The sequence below is a fragment of the Pipistrellus hanaki genome (assembly GCF_964339955.1).
Source record: "Pipistrellus hanaki genome assembly, chromosome: 13".
Classification (NCBI taxonomy): domain Eukaryota; kingdom Metazoa; phylum Chordata; class Mammalia; order Chiroptera; family Vespertilionidae; genus Pipistrellus; species Pipistrellus hanaki.
In genome coordinates this window covers 36,598,966-36,616,759 of record NC_140515.1, presented here as the reverse complement: position 1 = coordinate 36,616,759, position 17,794 = coordinate 36,598,966, and the positions used below count along the sequence as shown (strand labels likewise).

Below are 17,794 nucleotides of genomic sequence, written 5' to 3'. Positions count from 1 at the left end.
TAGAAACATGTATATATATGTATATAGGTGTATATAGATATATGCATGTGTGTATGTATGTATACTTATATGTATATATATGTTTTTGGTCTGGCTACTTAAAACTTATATCCATATACACCCATATACAAATATATCCATTAACATGCATATATGTTATATATGCATGTAAGATGTTCTGACTAATGGAACAGTTGATGCTTTCTAATTCTCATTCTTGTAACATCAAAGAGTAGCTGGGATTAAAAAAACACAAAGAAAATTTTAAGTGCTATCAGTCTTAAGTGTTATTGGTTAGGGGTCTGAATTTAGCCTTTCTGGCACTTCAATGGAACAAATTATAACTCCAATATTAGTACTAATATTTGCAGCAGCATTTGCTGAGCTATTGCTATGTCCCAGGTACTTTTTCATAGAAGTGCACAGAAATCCTCACCATAACTCTATGAAGTACATAATACTTTTGTTCATTTTAACATGAGGGAACTGAGGCACAGGGAGACTAAGTTACTTGTCTCACTCTCTCCCTCTCTGAAGTGGGGATGGTGACTGTGTTTCACTCATCAAGGACAACGGACAGCCAGTAAGTACCATTTTTATCATCAAAGTTCTTATCTTAAATCAGCAGGACCCCTGCCAGGATAAATTTCTTGGCCATACTGAACACGGCATTTGATATGCCTGCCCCACCCTACCTCAGACAGCTTTACTGAGCCCTGGGAGGAGAACATTTGTGAAATGTGTTAGCATCTCAAAGGAAAATGAAATGCATTCTATGATTCTAAAATACTTAAGGCAGACAAGGTCTTACAATCTCAAAACAGGTGATATTACCGTTTACATGCCTGGTATTTGTATAACAAGAAAAAATCCCTTTTCTATTTGGATCTCATGCATTTTTTAGGAAAGCTAGTTCCCTTTCTACAGTAAGTATAGAGAAAACTCCAGTTGAGGGAAAATTGCAGCAGAAATTCCTAAGAGAGGTCCCAGGCACGAGAAAATAAGGAGTGTCTAAAAAAACAGAAAAAGATGACAAACAATTATAACTCCCCCTGACAACCAACAATCTCTATCTCTATTTCTATCTCTATCTCTATCTCTATCTCCAAGCCAAATTGTTTCATAGCCCCTCTATTCTCTTTTTTTAATTATTATTATTAATCCTTACTCAAGGATATTTTTTCCATGAATTTTTAGAGTGGAAGGGAGGGGGAGAGAGAGAAAAATACTGATGTGAGAGAGACACAACCATAGGTTGCCTTCCACATGCGCCCGGACTGGTGCTGGGGATCGAGCCTGCAACCAAGGTAGGTGCCTTGACAGGAATCAAACCCTGGACCCTTCAGTTCTCAGGCCAATGCTCCAACCACTGAGCCAAACTGGCTAAGGCTCATAGCCCTCTACTTTTCAATAAGGACATGGCTGGTTCAGAACAGGCTTAATTCTGAAAATTATGAAATATCCTAATGCTGGTATGTTTCTTATGGGAGATTATCAAAACATTTTACCCAAAGAGAACAAATTAGCAACCACCCTATTTTCTAGGCAAACTTCTTGCCTAGAGTATTGGAGGTTTTGCCCTTTGTTTTTGGACTCAGACTCCCTCTCCTGTAAAACCTAGACTTGTGAAATATGCAGCATTGATATTTTAGCAAAACATAAGCAAGAAAATGGTAGACTGTTGTGAGAGGGCACTGGGACTGCTCACCGAAGGCCTTTCTCAGCACAGTCAGCTCTGAACCATGAGCCAGAACACTGCTTACGGCAGCAGGAAGGTCCCAAGACATAAACATCTTCCCTCTCTAAATAGTGTGGCTCATGAAGAGAGTTGTATTGAGCAGAACAGAGTCAAAAGTGAAGAGCTGGGATAAAGACATTTATTGTATCTACTGACTTTTATAAATTCTGCTGTTAAGCCTTTACTCAGAGAGATGAGCCATGTTTTTGGCCTGGCTACTTAAAACCTCGTGATGCCTGAAAAAGGTGGAAAAGGGAGAAAACACCTCCCCCTTACCTCTTCTCCCCCCCCCCCCCCTTTTTTTTTGCACTAGCAATAGATATGTCAGCAAAAGGTATTGGTTTGTTTTCTTTGTTCTTTCTATCGGCAAAGTCTGTGTGCAGCTATTGTTTGCTGGCCTAACAAAAATGAAATCAAGGCTTTCACTGAACAGCCTTCTATTCTTCTGCCAAATGCTGAATCAACAGTCCAGCTTCTGCAACAGCTTGCTTTAATGATCCTAGACAGTTTCTGTTGGAGCCTTGCACAGTCACAAAGAGGAAAGAGGAGTAAGAGAAATCAGAAAGGTATAGAAACTGAATTGGCACTTTGAAGGCTATTTGGGCCCGTGTCAAATCAGCTCCTCAGGGAGGCACGAATGGAATTATTTATTAGCTTCCTACTTCATGTTTTGCAGTTATTTCACTTGTTAGCATATAAATTGATGCTTTATAAAATCCCCATCTTCCCATTGCAAAGAATGCATTTGGCCATTCTCCATACATCCTTCATAACCTCTTTGAAAATTTTGACTTGTTGGTTCTTAAGAATGTGATGACTCTGTCTAATAAGTATAGTCAAGGTTTTAAATTAGATAAGCAGCCCTCAATCCAGAGGCATGTTAGGGTCTGGGTATGGTACATGGTTCACTGTGGCCCCTTAAAAAGGCAGAACTGAAGTTCAGCTCTCACAGTCCAAGCTGCTAGAAGCTTGAGTAAACCCCCAGGACTATGAGTTAACAGTGGTGATTCATACTAACCGTGAAAGCATTCTGAGCTGGAGGGAATCAAACTTCCTTTGGGACTTTCAAGTCACACCCATCCTGTCCAGTTTGTGGCACTGGGTTTGCCATCTTCCAGGAAACCTGCAGTGGGAGAGATAATCGAGATCATAGTCACAAAGGGACAGCAGCAAGGAATGGTCGGTTGCCTTTTTCAACAAAAACCACTCTAACAGTCTGAAATTGGATAATCAAAATGCCACTCAAGGCAACAAGACTCTGACAAAAGAAAACATTAATTAGGATGCTTTTGTGATAAATGTTGGGTGAGTAATGAATGGACTATGTATGAGACCTCCTTAATCCTGTTGATGGGTCAATGCCTTTTGGTCATCTTTTATAGAAAAGATTCCTTGAGTAAAGTTGAGGGAATGATAAAAAGTGAAGCAAAAAGAAAAAATTAAAGCTGAAGAGTGAAAGAAAGAGAGAGCCAGTGAGAAAACTGTGCCTTGGGATACAGGTTTTATTTCCCCCTCCCCCTAGTTGAATAAGGGAGGCAACCAATCGATATAAGACATTTGTACTCCCCACCCTATGCAGTTTAATTTCAGTTGACTTCGTATTATTTTGCAGTTTCACTTCCCCCTTGTGATTTATTTGATTTCATAGAAACAGGCTATTTTCTTTCCATTTCTGTTACTCATGATTTAGGCCCCAAATGGGCTGGAAATGAGGGAGGCTGCAGATGAGGCTGTCATATTTCTGTTACTTAAAATTACAGATACATGGTATTTTTGGTGGAGATACTTTATCTTGAGGTCAAATTTTAATGAAAAGATAATCAGTATTATTAAATTGATGTTGATAAGAAAAAAAAAGCAAATTGTAGGCCCTTCCATGTTATTTCATGAAAATGCACTGAAAACAAAGTAAAATTATTTGTTTTTCCTTCATTTAAAAATCTCAATATACATTTTTAGTAGAAGTATAACCAGAAGTGACTCCAGAATAATCAAGGAAAGATAAAATCATGGCTATTAGAGCTTGTGGGTAAAGACCAGGGACTTTGAAATCCAAGAGACCTAGTTTGAATGGTTCTGTGGATTACTATAATAGTAATAAGACACTATGAGATGAATACTTTCTCAAAAGCCTTGGGTTCCTGACCTCTAAAATGGGATAATAACAGTGTGCTCCTTTAAGGGTTATGATGAAAATTAAATGAGACAATACACTGAAGTTCATACACAAAGTTATATTACACAAAATAATTTCTCAATAAATGATAGATATAAGACAGGATGATATATGACATGATATTTCTTTGAAAACTGGTCTGAAATTAACCAGAATTTTGGATTAACTAGAATTTTCCTTGGCTATTTGAGGTAGTTTAGAAAAACTTAATACTTTCTTTTGGAAGGTAATAAATAATGATTTACCGCATGTTGCTTGTTTCAGGACTAAGGCACCATGGAGCTATAATTTATTTTAATTTCTTACTATATTATTTATCAGGAACATTTTGCAAAACCTGAGCTTATTCATGATATATTATTTTTAAATACAGGCAATCTTCCAGTTACGTCAGACTTGACATATGTCGTTTCATGATTATGTCACCATCTCCCATTTACAGTCTACACTAATAACGAATTTGTTTGCTGACAGATTTTAATTTAGGAATAAAAACTACTTCATTTTCATTGGGCATGTGGAGGTATTATTGATATGAGAAAATGCTAAGTAACAGATTTACTATCTGAAAAGGGATTTACTATCGGGGAAAGGGAGGGAGGAAGAGACTGAACATAAACTGTGCACCTATGGATGAGGACAATGGGGGATGGGGAGGGGGCAGAGGGTGGGGTGGGAACCTGGTGGAGGGGGGAAGAAATGAGGAACCTTTGTAATAATATGAACAATAAAGATTGATTTAAAAAAAAAAAAAACAAAAAAAAAACAAAAAAAACTACTTCATTTTAATATCTATACTATTATAATAAAGGGGTAATATGCTAATTAGACCGGATATCTCCCAGAAATCTCCTGGATGTCCTTCTTGACAAAGCCATGGTGGTGGGGCCGAGGCAGAGGAAGTTAGGGGTGTGCAGGGGGGAGCAGTCAGGGGCGATAAGGCTGGCAGGGGAGCAGTTAGAGGCATCAGGCCACCAGACAGAGGTGGTTAGGGACGATCAGGCAGACAGGCAGGCAGGCAAGTGGTTAGGAACCAGCAGACCTGGACTGTTAGAGGAATGTTCGAGGGGTCCCAGATTGGAGGGTACAGGCCAGGCTGAGGGACCCCTCCTGTGTGCATGAATTTCGTGCACTGGGCCTCTAGTTTGTAGATAATCTTGAACTATCCATTTATCATATGTAGAAATAAAAATGACACCTTTTGCCCAGCTGGTGTGGCTCAATGGTTGAGCATCGACCTGTGAAGCAGGAGGACATGGATCAATTCCAGGTCAGGACATATGCAGGGGTTGCTGGCTCTATCCCCAGTAAGGGACATGCAAGAGGCAACCAATCAATGATTCTCTCTCATCATTGATGTTTCTATCTCTCTCTTCCTCTCCTTTACTATCTGAAATCATTAAAAATGTATTTTAAAAAATGACACCTTTGGGCATGAACTATATTACAATTTTTCATGAGTATTTCAGATATGGTTGTCAAGAATGAACACTGAACTTCCTGCTTTTTGGTAACAACAGATAGACTAAAGGATTTTCCAATTCAGATGTTGTTACTGGTTAATCCAAATCTCTCTGTTTACTTTATCATGGTTGTTAGTCCAAGGAAACTCAAGCACAAGGATTATAAAAACCCGCTGGAGACCCTGAGATTAACTATAGCAAAAAAAAAAAAAAAAAAAAAAAAAAAGCAAGTTATTGAGTGCTTAGTAGGCAGGTGCTCCAATAAATTATATTATTTATTTCTCATTATTGTCTCTTAAGGGAAATATAAATACCGTGTTTCCCCGAAAATAAGACATCCTCCGAAAATAAGACCTACTTACAGGTTTCCTTCTGAATGAAATATAAGGCATCCCCTGAAAATAAGGCCCTCCCTAGGCTAAACATGAGAGATTTGGTCCACTGATTCTAAAAGAAATGGAGTCACAAGAAATTTACCAGGAATTGGATTGTTATGATAATGTTCCAGAAGATGATGACATGATTGTCATGGAATAAATGAGTAAATTCTTGATACTGTAGGATTCACAGTTTGTCTGGTTTGTGTTGACAACTACCGTACTACCATACCATATACAGGTAATAAATTTCCTTTTTTTCATTTAACAATAAATGTGTACCGTATTCTTCTTCATGGAGAAACAAGACATCCCCTGAAAATAAGACCTAGCGCATCTTTGGGAGCAAAAATTAATGTAAGACACTGTCTTATTTTCGGGGAAAACAGGGTAGCTAATTTATAGATGAGGAAACTATGGTGCAAAGAGGGATAGCAAGGGGGACATGGGACTGATTTAACAGAATCGGGAAAGAGACAAGTCCTCCTATCCTTCCTGTCTCTTGTTTAATGTTACTGTTTTAAGAAGGGCACTACAAACTTGTGCAAATCTAATTAATGGCAACCAGGGGCTTTGGGAAAAGGCTTGAAACCACATCCTGTAAGCTACAGTTGAAAGCACTAGGAATATGGCTTTGGGGCTTTTGGAGATGAGATGTGGCTGGGTAGTGGGAAGGATAAGCAGAGGAGAGGGAAAGAGATAGGATAATTAGCTGTATTGGCAAATACTTAAAGGGATGTCACATAGAAGAAAAAGCAAACAAAAAAACTATTCATGAAAAAGAGGGCAAACTGAATACAAAGAGAGTGGTTTCTAAAACTGCAAAATGGAAAAAAAATGTCTGGGTTGGCAGGGAATTTCCTACTACAGGAGATGGGCAGGGAGAGGCCATTCATGATGCCTAAGGCTTCTCCCAACTCCCATGGTCAATTTTATCTGTGCCCAGTATTGAACAGGGAGGCAGTGTGGAGGTTTAATAATTCACCGGCCTTGATGTTTCAAGTCCTGTGACTAAATCTCTTCTCAACCGTTAGGAGTTGGGTGGTCTTGGGCAAGTCTTTTGCACACTCTGGGTCTGCTTCATCTATAACATAGAAATAATACACCTCACATCTACTTCTGAGATTATTGGAATGGTTTGCAACCTGTAGGATAAACACAGGCGTCTGTTTCCATGAGATAAGCCAAGAAGACCTCTTAATTTAGCCATCCTGTTTCTTTTTCCTTCTTTCTTTCTGCTCTACTTCTGGTTTTGTCTTCCCACACCCAGCTATTCCTAGTACCACCCCTTAGATGCACCTTATCTTAGGGCTGCAGTACAGGAAAGTCTAATGTAAATGCAGAGTTTTACTACCCCAAGGCAGGGCAAGAGTCAATAAAGCCAAGAAGGAAAGTCTGTAAGAACTACTGTCTACACTTTTCATCCTGCAATCGCCATCTCTGAAATACGAGCCAACCACTGAAAGGGATTCCAAAGAAATCACAACTTCGGGATTGGTCTGCAGAGTATTAAACTGCTATCAGAGACCTTTGCCCTCATAAAATAATGTATCCATGCAAGCCATTCTGTATGAACATATTTTGAAGTCTGCAGCAGAATCATCTTTTTTTTTTTTTTTTTTTTTTCTAATTATTGTCTTTAGAGTTCAGGTCTGAGAGTGGAGACTGAACTTCTTTAATTAAACCTTTACCCACAGGTTAACACACGACATCCTATTATTTCGGTCTCTCCCTCCTTCTCCCCCTCGCTCCCATAGGCTCAGGGAGATGGAATCAAGAGCACTCAGACTCTGGAGTCAGACTGCTTGGTTTCAAACACCAAGCCCACTACCGTGGGGTGGTACATCATTTTACCTGCAAAAAAAACTAGGATAACTATGATATGACAGAGTTGAAGATTAAGTAAGCTCTTGACACGTCACCCGCACACAATTAAATGGAGCTATCGGTATATCTTTCTGGCCCTGACGCCAATAAAAGGCCAAAAAACATCTCCCAAGCTTTGGTTTGGTGACTGCCCAGATCAACCAACGTTTAAATTCTTCTCTAAGGTTCTCTAAGGTTCACTATGAACCTTAGAGAACCTGCTGGCTTGCAATCCGGCCAGACAGGTGAGTAGTAGGCTTCGGCTTCAGACTACCTCCTGGATATAATCCGTGGCATTTGAAGTCAAGGTCCATGCTGCAGAAATGCTTGAACACAGAGGGTCAGCTGAAACCGGTTTGGCTCAGTGGATAGAGCGTCGTCTGCGGACTGAAGGGTCCCAGGTTCCATTCCGGTCAGGGGCATGTACATTGGTTATGGGTACATCCCTGGTGGGGGTGTGCAGGAGGCAGCTGGTCGATGTTTCTCTCTCATGGATGTTTCTGGCTTTCTATCCCTCTCCCTTCCTCGCTGTGAAAAATCAATAAAATTTATTTTAAAAAAGAAAAAACAAAACAAAAACAAAAACAGGGCGTCAGAGAATTAAGGAGTGCAACATCCTGGGCTGGTTCAGCAATAGCCCTCTAGCATCACAGCCACATGCAGAGGGGCGTGGCCATTCTCGCGTGCGTGCGTGCGTGCGCGCGAGCAGGGGAGAGTCCTTCCCAGCACGCGCCGCGGGGCGGGTCCCTTCTCGCGCGGCGTGGACTCCGGAACCCACATCCGGGCTCTCCCTCCATAGCATGTGTGCCTGAGGGCGGGGCCGGGTGGGTGGGCGGGACGGCAGAACCAGACTTTTCGGGGAAAGAGGACGCCCGGGGACTAGGAGGGCGGGGAAAATGCACGAGAGGGGGCGGGGCAGGAGGCGGAAAAGTTGGGGTCAGCTGACCGGGTCCCGTGATAACCGGGGAAGGAGACGCAGGCGCAGTAGAGCGCGGTCGCTCCCAGCCTGGGCGAAGATGGCGGCCTCCAGATTGAGCCTCTGAGAGGCAGAGGGAGGAGGCGGAGGGGGCGGGGAGGCAGCGCCGCCGCGGCACCAGGAACCCGCGGCCGCGGAGCCGCAGAGCCCCAGCGCGGGGAAAGGGGAAGTGGCCAGGGGGAGGAGGCCGGAGGTCGTCTCAGCCCACTCTGGACGCGCAGCCGGTGGCGGGAGGAGCTCGGGCTGGAGCCTCTCCAGCCTCCCGCAAGGTAAACCACTCTGTGGGCACCGGACTCTGGGGCTCTCGTTTACCTTCTCCCCACGCCGCGGGGGTTGGGTGGAGGAGAGGCTAAGGAGGCATGTGTCTTGGCCGCCGCAGCCTCCGGCTGCTCAGGAAAGCAATGACCCTCCCCCGCCAAGCTGCGGATCTGCTGTCTCCATGGGACCCTCGACACCCCCGGATCCCACTGACATTCGCCCCGGGCCATTCGTTCCGGGCGCTCCCTTGGTCAGCCCTACCCCGCCTTTTGTTTTTTATTTTATTTTATTTTATTTTTTTGCTTTGTTTTCTGGTTGTCTCTCCAGCTCGGCCTCTCTGCACATCTTGAACCCCACGCATCCCTTATCCCCTCTGGGCTCCGCCCTCGGGGTTCCCTGCCAGCCTCCTGCCCAGTCTGAGTGCTGTGCCTGACAGATGCTGGCAACTCCTGTTTCCTAGGCCCACCGACCCTCCTCTCTCCTCCCCCCCCCCCCCCAACACTCCCCACCCCACCCCCGTCCCGCATATACTTTGTCTTTCTTTGTTTAGTTTTGTTTCGTTTTGGTAGGAAATGGGAGGGCGCCCACTTCGTTTCTTCTCTAGTCTCCTCCTTTTCCAAAATCAAGTTTCTCCCCAAGGCTTTTTCCCCCCCTTTCTGCAGAGTAGCTTATCCACCCTGGCCTTTCCTTCGCTGCTGTGATTTTTGCCTCCGAATGCGGCCTTTGGAGTGGGTGAAGTAGCTCGGTGAAGTGGCTGTTAAAACACAGATGTGGTTGCTTTAAGTACCCTTAAGGAGAGTGCGTTTCCTTAAATTGTCTCCTTGTTTTTAGGGTGTTCAGTGAGCCACTCATGTCTGGAGATTGTTTCCTTTATCAGTTGCTTAGGGGGAGAAGAAAAGTTAAAAAAAAAAAAAATGTACCCCTGATGTGGCGGTGTCTCCTGAAACCATGCTTTGCTCCCTCTGTTTTTCCCTTTGACCCTGCCCTGAATCCTCTCAAAAAGGAGGGCCCTACCAGGTGCTGTTGCCTCTACCCTGCGAAGGGCTTTATAGGGTTCTGTTGAGCCTCTTGGAGAGTGGTGTCTTTGGGGGGGGAAAAAGTAAAGTTTCAGAATAGTTTTTCAGGACCTGCCCCAGTGATTGTCTTTCTTACTGTATTTTCTTTCTTGATGGCTCTGATAGATTTCTAGGTTTGAAAGTACTGTCTGCAGAGTTTGAGGAAATTGCTCACAGTGGGGTCAGGTTTTGTAGGATATACCTTGTATCCTTTGAGTCTAGGAGAATATGAAACAGGACTTGCCTTTAAAAAAAAGTAAAAAGAAATTTAGAAACTACCTGTCAAAAGTTTGGAATCCTAAGACTTGATTTCACTAATCTTTGGTTTCTGCAAAGTGCTTTATTGCTTGATATAACTTACATAACAGAAAGCCTCATTAACACTTTAAATGTACAATGAAACAATGTTTAAGAGGCTATGTCTCAAATTTGTGCATCTGGGTTGTTTTTTTTTTAATATGGTAATGGAACATTAAGACCTTTTTTAGATAATGTTACATTATACTCCTAGTTTGGAAATAGGAAGTAGAACATATTGAGGGAAGAAAGAGGGAGTCAGAAGGTTATTCAGAGAAATATAAAGAACTTTTATAGTCTAGTTTATGGAAAGTACCACCATTTGTATTCCACTGGGAGGCAATGGATATTCCTCTTTTTCTAAAGTGGTAGTAATAAGTAAAGAGTCCAAAAATTGATTTTTTTTTATATTGTGAAAAAGTTTTGGAGTTATGGATTATCACTGAAGATAATCATGAGTTATTTGTAAGAATTTAATGTTATCCATAAATAAGTAAAAGCTGGTTGCCTAGGTGACTATATTGGTGCCATTACATTTGTTAACAGGTTAATAGTGCAGCTTGGTTCTCAGTATTGTAGATACTAAATTATGGTATAAATAAAAAGGATCAGTTTTAAATAATTTGGCTCCATTCTTCAACCAGGTTTACTTACATGGGTGAATTTGAGGTTTCCATTGCACATAACTTTCACTTGTTTTCCTGATTGAGGTACTTAAGATGAGTAAAATACAGGCAGGCATACCTTGTTTGACAGCACTTCGCTTTACTGCACTTCACAGGTGTTGAGTTTTTTACAAATAGAAGGCAAGTTCCTCCATCAGCAAAAAGATTACTACATACTTTAATGCATACTCAATTGCCTTGGTGTGGAACCAAACCTGCGCTATCTCCGAGTTATGCCAGTAGAAGCAAGGCTATGCAGATAAACTGCAGTAAAAATTTGGTTGTTACTAATAGTTTTAGGTCTAAATGTTGACTGTAATGTTTAGAAGTAATTAAAGAGGACTTGTTTTGAAAGATAACCTGTAAGTCAGTGCTTCTCAATTTTATCAAAACCAATAAAAACCTCCTTTTTATTCCAAGTAATTGTAACACCTCTTTTACTATCCTGAAATCGTTTAGAAATAATATAACCACTGCCTTTGGCTCTGGGACAAGAGGAAGCTTTTAAAACAAAAAAACTGCACTGACTTCAAATTCATGGCTTGTTTTTTGAAATCTGTTAAAGAGCTGAGGCCACAGAACAAACCACTAGCCCCCAATTTAAGGACAGAAAGAGTAGACAGAATTCACATTCACTTTTCTTTTAGAATAGCTGACGGAGTGATGAAGGGTCAGTGTGTCTTCCTCCAATCTCTGTCCCACAAATCTCACTAAGTACTCCTGGAAAAGATTGGGGAGGGCCCTGGGGAGTATTTGTTGTTGTGCTGACATAGAGGAGAGGAACAGCGGCAAAGCTTTCAGGAGGGGCAGAAACTCTGCTTTGATTCTTCCTCTCTGTCCCTTCTATGGCACAAAATCCTTAAATCTTTTGAGGGAAGAGATTGCCCTGTTAATGAGCATTCATTGAGTTGGGGAAGCAAAAAAGGAGAAAGACACTTTTGGAGAAGGAACACTGAGCCCCAAACTGCTGCCAGGGGATCACACCTTTGAGGTCCAGGTACATCGAGTATGTATAAGACTGTTAATGATAGCACAGCAGAGACTGTATCCCCCAATCCCCTGCCACCAAGTTAAGCTTTGAATAACAAGTAAATGCAGAATACTACTAGGAGCAGAACAAGATATACAAAGAGGCACAGCACAAATTATAAGACATTGCTTTAGTAAACCAACCTCCACAGGAGCCACAAGCTATTGTGCAGGTATTTGAAGCTTCTGGCACACTGAAGATAATCACAGCAACAACCAATCATAAACCCAGCCCGACTCCTAAACAGATTAACACCCTGCACTAAAGACCTAGCAAAGAAAAGGCGTGCCCATTTCCATCACAAACATCATTTACCTTAGTCTCTGCTGTCCTTATGCAACATTTTCAGCTTTCAACAAAAAATTACAAGGCATGCAAAAAGCAAAAACATTCCCAAGAGAAAGAATAAATTTCAGAATTATACTTTAATATAGATGCTATCTGATAAGTGAATTTAAAATGATTATAATTAAATATGTAAGGTATAAACTGAAAAGTGGAAAACATGCAAGTTCAGATGGGTAATTTCAGTTGAAAGATGGAAACTATAAAAAATAACCAAAAGAAAACGTTAAAAATTTCATTACACAATAAAGAGATGTAGAAAACTTTTAGGCTCCTCAGTAGATTTGAACAACCAAGGGAAGAATCAATGAACTTTTAGATGTCAGTAGAAATTACCCAACAGAAACACATACACACATGCACACACACAAATTAAAAAAAAATAAAAAATCCAAGAGCTTGGGGGTAATATCACACATTTTAATATGTACATAATTAGAATCCTAGAGGGGAAGAAATATTGAAGTATCTAAGGAAATACAGAATTTTCCAAAATTAATGTCAGGCATCAGACCACAGGATCCAAGAAGCTTAGAGAACATGAAGCATGATAAATATCTGGCCCCTCGAAACACAAGCAAAACACACATAATATACTATATTCAATTTGATATAAACAAAGGACAAAGGAAATCTCGAAGGTAGCCAAAGTAAAGAAAAACATATACAGAGGAGCAAAGATAAACATTACAGCAGAGAAACTAAGCAAAGAAACATTAAATGGTAACTTCAAAGTTTTGAAAGAAAAAAAAAAACTGGAACAAAAATACCATTTAAAAACGAAGACAAAATATAGACACAAACAAAGCCAAGAGAACTCAAAGTATATCTTCATTTACATGATAGGTGCATTTCTGGAAAACATATGTATATTAAACTGGAAAAACATACTTTGTGGGATAGTTAATTATAAATAGGTGTTTTTGTGTGTGTGTTTTTTTAACCTATGTGAATGACCATTTGGATATTTGAAAGTTAATTGAGGACAGTTCTTTGATCTGAGATTGTCTTTACATTGAGGGGTATCTAGACCCATCAACTAAATAGTAGTAGTGTTTTTAATAATAGTGTCTTTTATGGGGCCCCAACCATTACTTTAATTCAAAATTTTAATCTGGTTTTCAGCCCATTTTTCTGCTTCAGCGGTGTTCACATGCTCAGCACATGCCAATCATAGCTCTTAGTCATGAAAATCATAGGAACTCCTTTGAGAATCAGATTTAGGGGATATTTTTGTCCCAAGTAACTTAAGCCAACATAGTTGTGATAATTTCTTCTAATTTAAGACAGTTATCTATGCAAAGGTAAATTTAAGTGGGGTTCATTCAGTAAAGGTAAACATCTAATTTGTTAATAGTTTTTTAAAGATAATCTTAACTTTATTGAACAGGCTACCTATTTGAGTTTTATTTGTACTTTTATGGACTACTTTTGAAAAGAGTGATGTCTTAAGACAGTAAAATCAGTGGGATTTTATAGTTCCAGCACTCTAAGTTGTCCTCAAGTAGATCACACTGCCTAAGCAGTATTCACAATTTGATCTTTTGATGAACAGATTAAAAACAAAACCCCTGAAACAATCTAAAATAATCATTTTAATGCTATTTTTGTCTAGCAGAGTTGTCAGAACATAATTGAAGGATTGATAAAGTTATGAATGTAGAAGACATTCTAATTCTATTCTAATTCTATTAAAATTTAAATTCTTGTACATGGATTTCAGACTTGTATTCTTTAGTCCTTTAGTGTATGGTGTTTCTCTCTCCCACAAACGTCTAGTCAAGATATAGAATGTATTTTGGATGTTTATCAAATCTCAGATTAGGTAAGCCCCACACCCCTCCAACCTTAGAGCTTCTGGGTTTAATTTTTAAAGTGGAATTTTACTTTTTTTTAAGTTAACTGATAGATTTGGGAGTGTTCTGTAAACTGCGAAGCACTGTTGCAGAGATAGGAATTACAGGGCTATTTCTGAGCCAAATTAGAAACCTATACATTGCTACTTTGTAGTGAGTTAAAGGGAAATTGTAACAATGTAAACTATTTGTCTTTTACTAAATATAGAGAACAATGTTTGGTTATTAGGATGCTTAAAACTTTAAGTTGTGTTTGTTATATGCTTAGGGAATTTTGTCCCCCACTGTGCATTTACTATAGTGATAGAAAAGCAGCTACAAGTTAAAATATGGCCATTGAAAACCTCTTTAACCCAAAAGGGTCTGTTTACAATAATAGAACAAGATTATTAAGTAGGTGTTTGTGAGCTGATAAATTTATTGAACTAATATAATTGGCTCTTGCATAAGTCAAGTTTTAAAAATAAATGAAATAGAAATTAGGTCTAAATTATGTAAATTATCAGTACCATTAATTTCATAGCCATGCTCAATTGAACTCGTTTCTTAGTTCTTTTCAGGTGAATATTTTTAAGTTTTGGAAAGGAAAGAGTCATAATTGTGCATATTGGAAATAATGTTATTTTTTTTTACAATCAGATTCATGTCTATTTTGTAATAAATATTCCCTCAGGTGAAATCAGTATACATATGATTAAAATATGAAGAGACATGTCTTTTTTCAATATTTGATGTATATTGAGTAGGTAAAGCCAACAAAATTAACTGTTAAGGTATATATGCTTGCCCTTTCCTCATTAAGATATTATTAACAGTGTTTCTTCAGATCTAGGGTTTGCTTTTGAATTTCTCTTACCCTTTAATTTTATGAACATATATCCAGTTTCTAATAGAAAAGGAATAGATTTTTTAAAAAGTAACATGGGGATCTTAGATAATGTTGTCCTATCCCATGGTGGTAGAAGGATTTTAAAAAATATTTTGATATGACAGATAATGCAAACGTTTCAGTGTTATAACTTCTGAGTAATTATTCGGAGATATGATTGCCACCTTAAATTTGATACTACCACTGGCTTTCTCTCCAACAACCCTATCTCTGGAATTAGGGATTCTTCAGCAAGAGAGCTAAAGTGAAATGTGCTAAAACCTTTGCAATCTATTTTATAGCTGTTTGACATAGGTTATTGTACACATTACATATACTGATTTCTTGTTTATTTAGGAGGAAATGCTTTTGCCTATACTTGAGTTACATATTAAAAATATGAAGCTGAAAATTAAAAACAGGTTAAAGTTTATAGCAGTTTTTCCCCATACACAGCACATTCTATCTAAGACAGACTAGTTGTAGCTTTTAATCTGGGTAAAAATTAATGTTCTGTTAACCATTCATATTTTTTTACCTTTTTTTTTTTTTGAAACTGAAGTAACTTGGTGATATAATTTACTTAGATTTTGAAGCCAGTTGCAAATAAAAGTAGGTCTTTAAGAAGCCAATAATAAGGGAGTCTCTCCTCAGTAATTACTCAAAATTAATCACTCAAAGGAGATTAGCCTTTGCCTTAGCAATGGTTCTTCCCCCTGTATTTTCAATAGGCTATTCCTTTCATGTGAATATCTACCACATTTTCAGATGTAGTTTTACAATGGAGCAGAAAAAGTATTTCTGTTGTAGAGTTAGGTCAGAAAATAAAGGCAAAGGCAATTTCTCCAACAGAAAAGTTTTCAGCTATAGTCAAGTTGGAAGAACTTTACAGTAGATACCCCTATACTCACCTCCAAAATTTTCACATTAACATTTCACTATACTTGCTTAATACATATCCATCTTTCCATCCATCTTAGGGGGATCTAAGTTTTTGATGCATTTCAAGACAAACTCTTGTTTCTAATTCATTACTTGAGAACAAAGTTGATGAAAGAGTTTATTCTTTCACTGGAGGCCCCGTGCAAGAAATTCATGCACTTGGGGGGTCCCTTGGCCTGTCCTGTGTCCTCTCACAGTGTGGGACCCTTTGGGGGATGTCCACCTGCCAGCTTAGGGGGATCAGGCCTAAGCTGGCAGTCAGACATCACTCTTGCAGTCTGAGATCCCTTGCTCCCTACCACCTGCCTGCACTTGCCAGCCGGGAGCCTGGCTCTCCTAGAGGGAGCACATTGACCACCAGGAGGCAGCTCCTGTGTTGAGCATCTGCCCCCTGATGGTCAAAGTGCATCATAGCAACAGTTCATTTGGCTGGTCATTCCTCTGTTCTGTCTATTTGCATATTAGGTTTTTATTATACAGGACAGGATATGTGGACTCAAAGTGGAAAAATTACTATCATACCTGCTTTCAAGAAGTTTTTGTATTTGTGTAAAAATCAGTTCCCGTTGGTCAAGCAAAATATGTTTTAAAGCATATTGCCTTTATTAATGCCAATTCATTCATTCACTAATGTATTATTTTATGAGTACTGTATACTCATTCATTTTTGGCTAAATGACTGTTAACCAACACAAGATACGTATATACACTTAATTTTACTTTTTGTACAAATTCTTTTGTTTAAGCCCAGCTACAATCTGGGTTCCTGTGATGTTAAGTCCTTTCATCTTGCTTTCTGTTCTTAGTGTCAATTTGATGTAGGTTTCTGCTTAGTGGACTCTCAAGTCCTGCAATTTTGTGACAAAATCATCTTCTACAACAGTGTTTCCCAAAGTGTGGTATGTGTACCCTCAGGGATACGGGAAGAGTTTGGTGGGGTACGCGTTGCACCGGAGTTTGGTGGGGATATGCACTGCACCGTGCTTAGCTGCACCTAATTCTACGTTCTCATGAGTACGAGGGGTACTCAGTGTTACAAAAATTATAGAAGGGGTACACATGTCAAAAGTTTGGGAAACGCTGTTCTACAAGATCATTCTCATTTTATTCATAAATGATTTTAAATGGATTCTCAGTTTTACTGCCAGTCATAAATTAGATAATATGAGAAAATTAAATATTGTTGGAAAGTATGATGCAAGGGAGTTCATTGAAAAAAGTGAATGTAGCCAAAATGTTGTATTGCCCTCAATTTGACTTTTTAACCCTTAGTGCAGTTCTCTCAAAAGAATAAACTGAGAAGTTGCAAAAAAGTTCTGTTGGTGTTGTAATCATAGGAAATAGAGTGAAAAGAACGAAAGTCGACTTGCAAAAATTGGAAATACTTTCAATGTGATTTAGTTTAAATAAACATGTGAACTTGAGTTTTTCTCATCAGAAAGATGGGTAGGTCTTTGAGAATTTCAAGTGGGACATTTGCAGAAGTAAAGGAGATGAAATTTAAATGATTAGTTTGAACAGAAAATTCTTGCTTAATTTAAATGGTATCTAAATTGGCAGGATGTCAAATGCTAGTGATATGGCATCTACCAAGGTCTCTTCCAACAATTTTTATCTTTTTTTTTTAGTTAGACAGTTTATTGCTATTTATATAATGTGCCTGTAAGTGATAATTGGCATGATCTGCTTGATGATTGAGCTGCTTGATAATGAAAATAGTGAAGATGTTCATCAATATTAATTGGAATTATGGTTGCTTAAGAGTTTTTGCCTGCAAGAACAACACTTAGAACCACTTTTAGAGTTTGTTAAAGAAATATGAAAGAGAAGATAATGAATAGAAGTTAAATTTTAAAATATTAAGTTGGTTTTATGTAAAGAA

At 39.2% G+C, this 17,794-nt stretch overlaps 1 protein-coding gene across 1 annotated transcript in view; it reads left to right on the top strand.

Moving 5' to 3' along the window:
* Nucleotides 1–8,612: 8,612 nt before the first annotated feature.
* Nucleotides 8,613–17,794, top strand: part of DNAJC13 (DnaJ heat shock protein family (Hsp40) member C13) — a 100,094-nt gene continuing 90,912 nt past the window's right edge. Inside the window, exon 1 of the mRNA XM_084902114.1 lies at nt 8,613–8,865. The gene's annotated coding sequence lies outside the window, so the exon portion shown is untranslated. The remainder of the gene's footprint in view (nt 8,866–17,794) is intronic.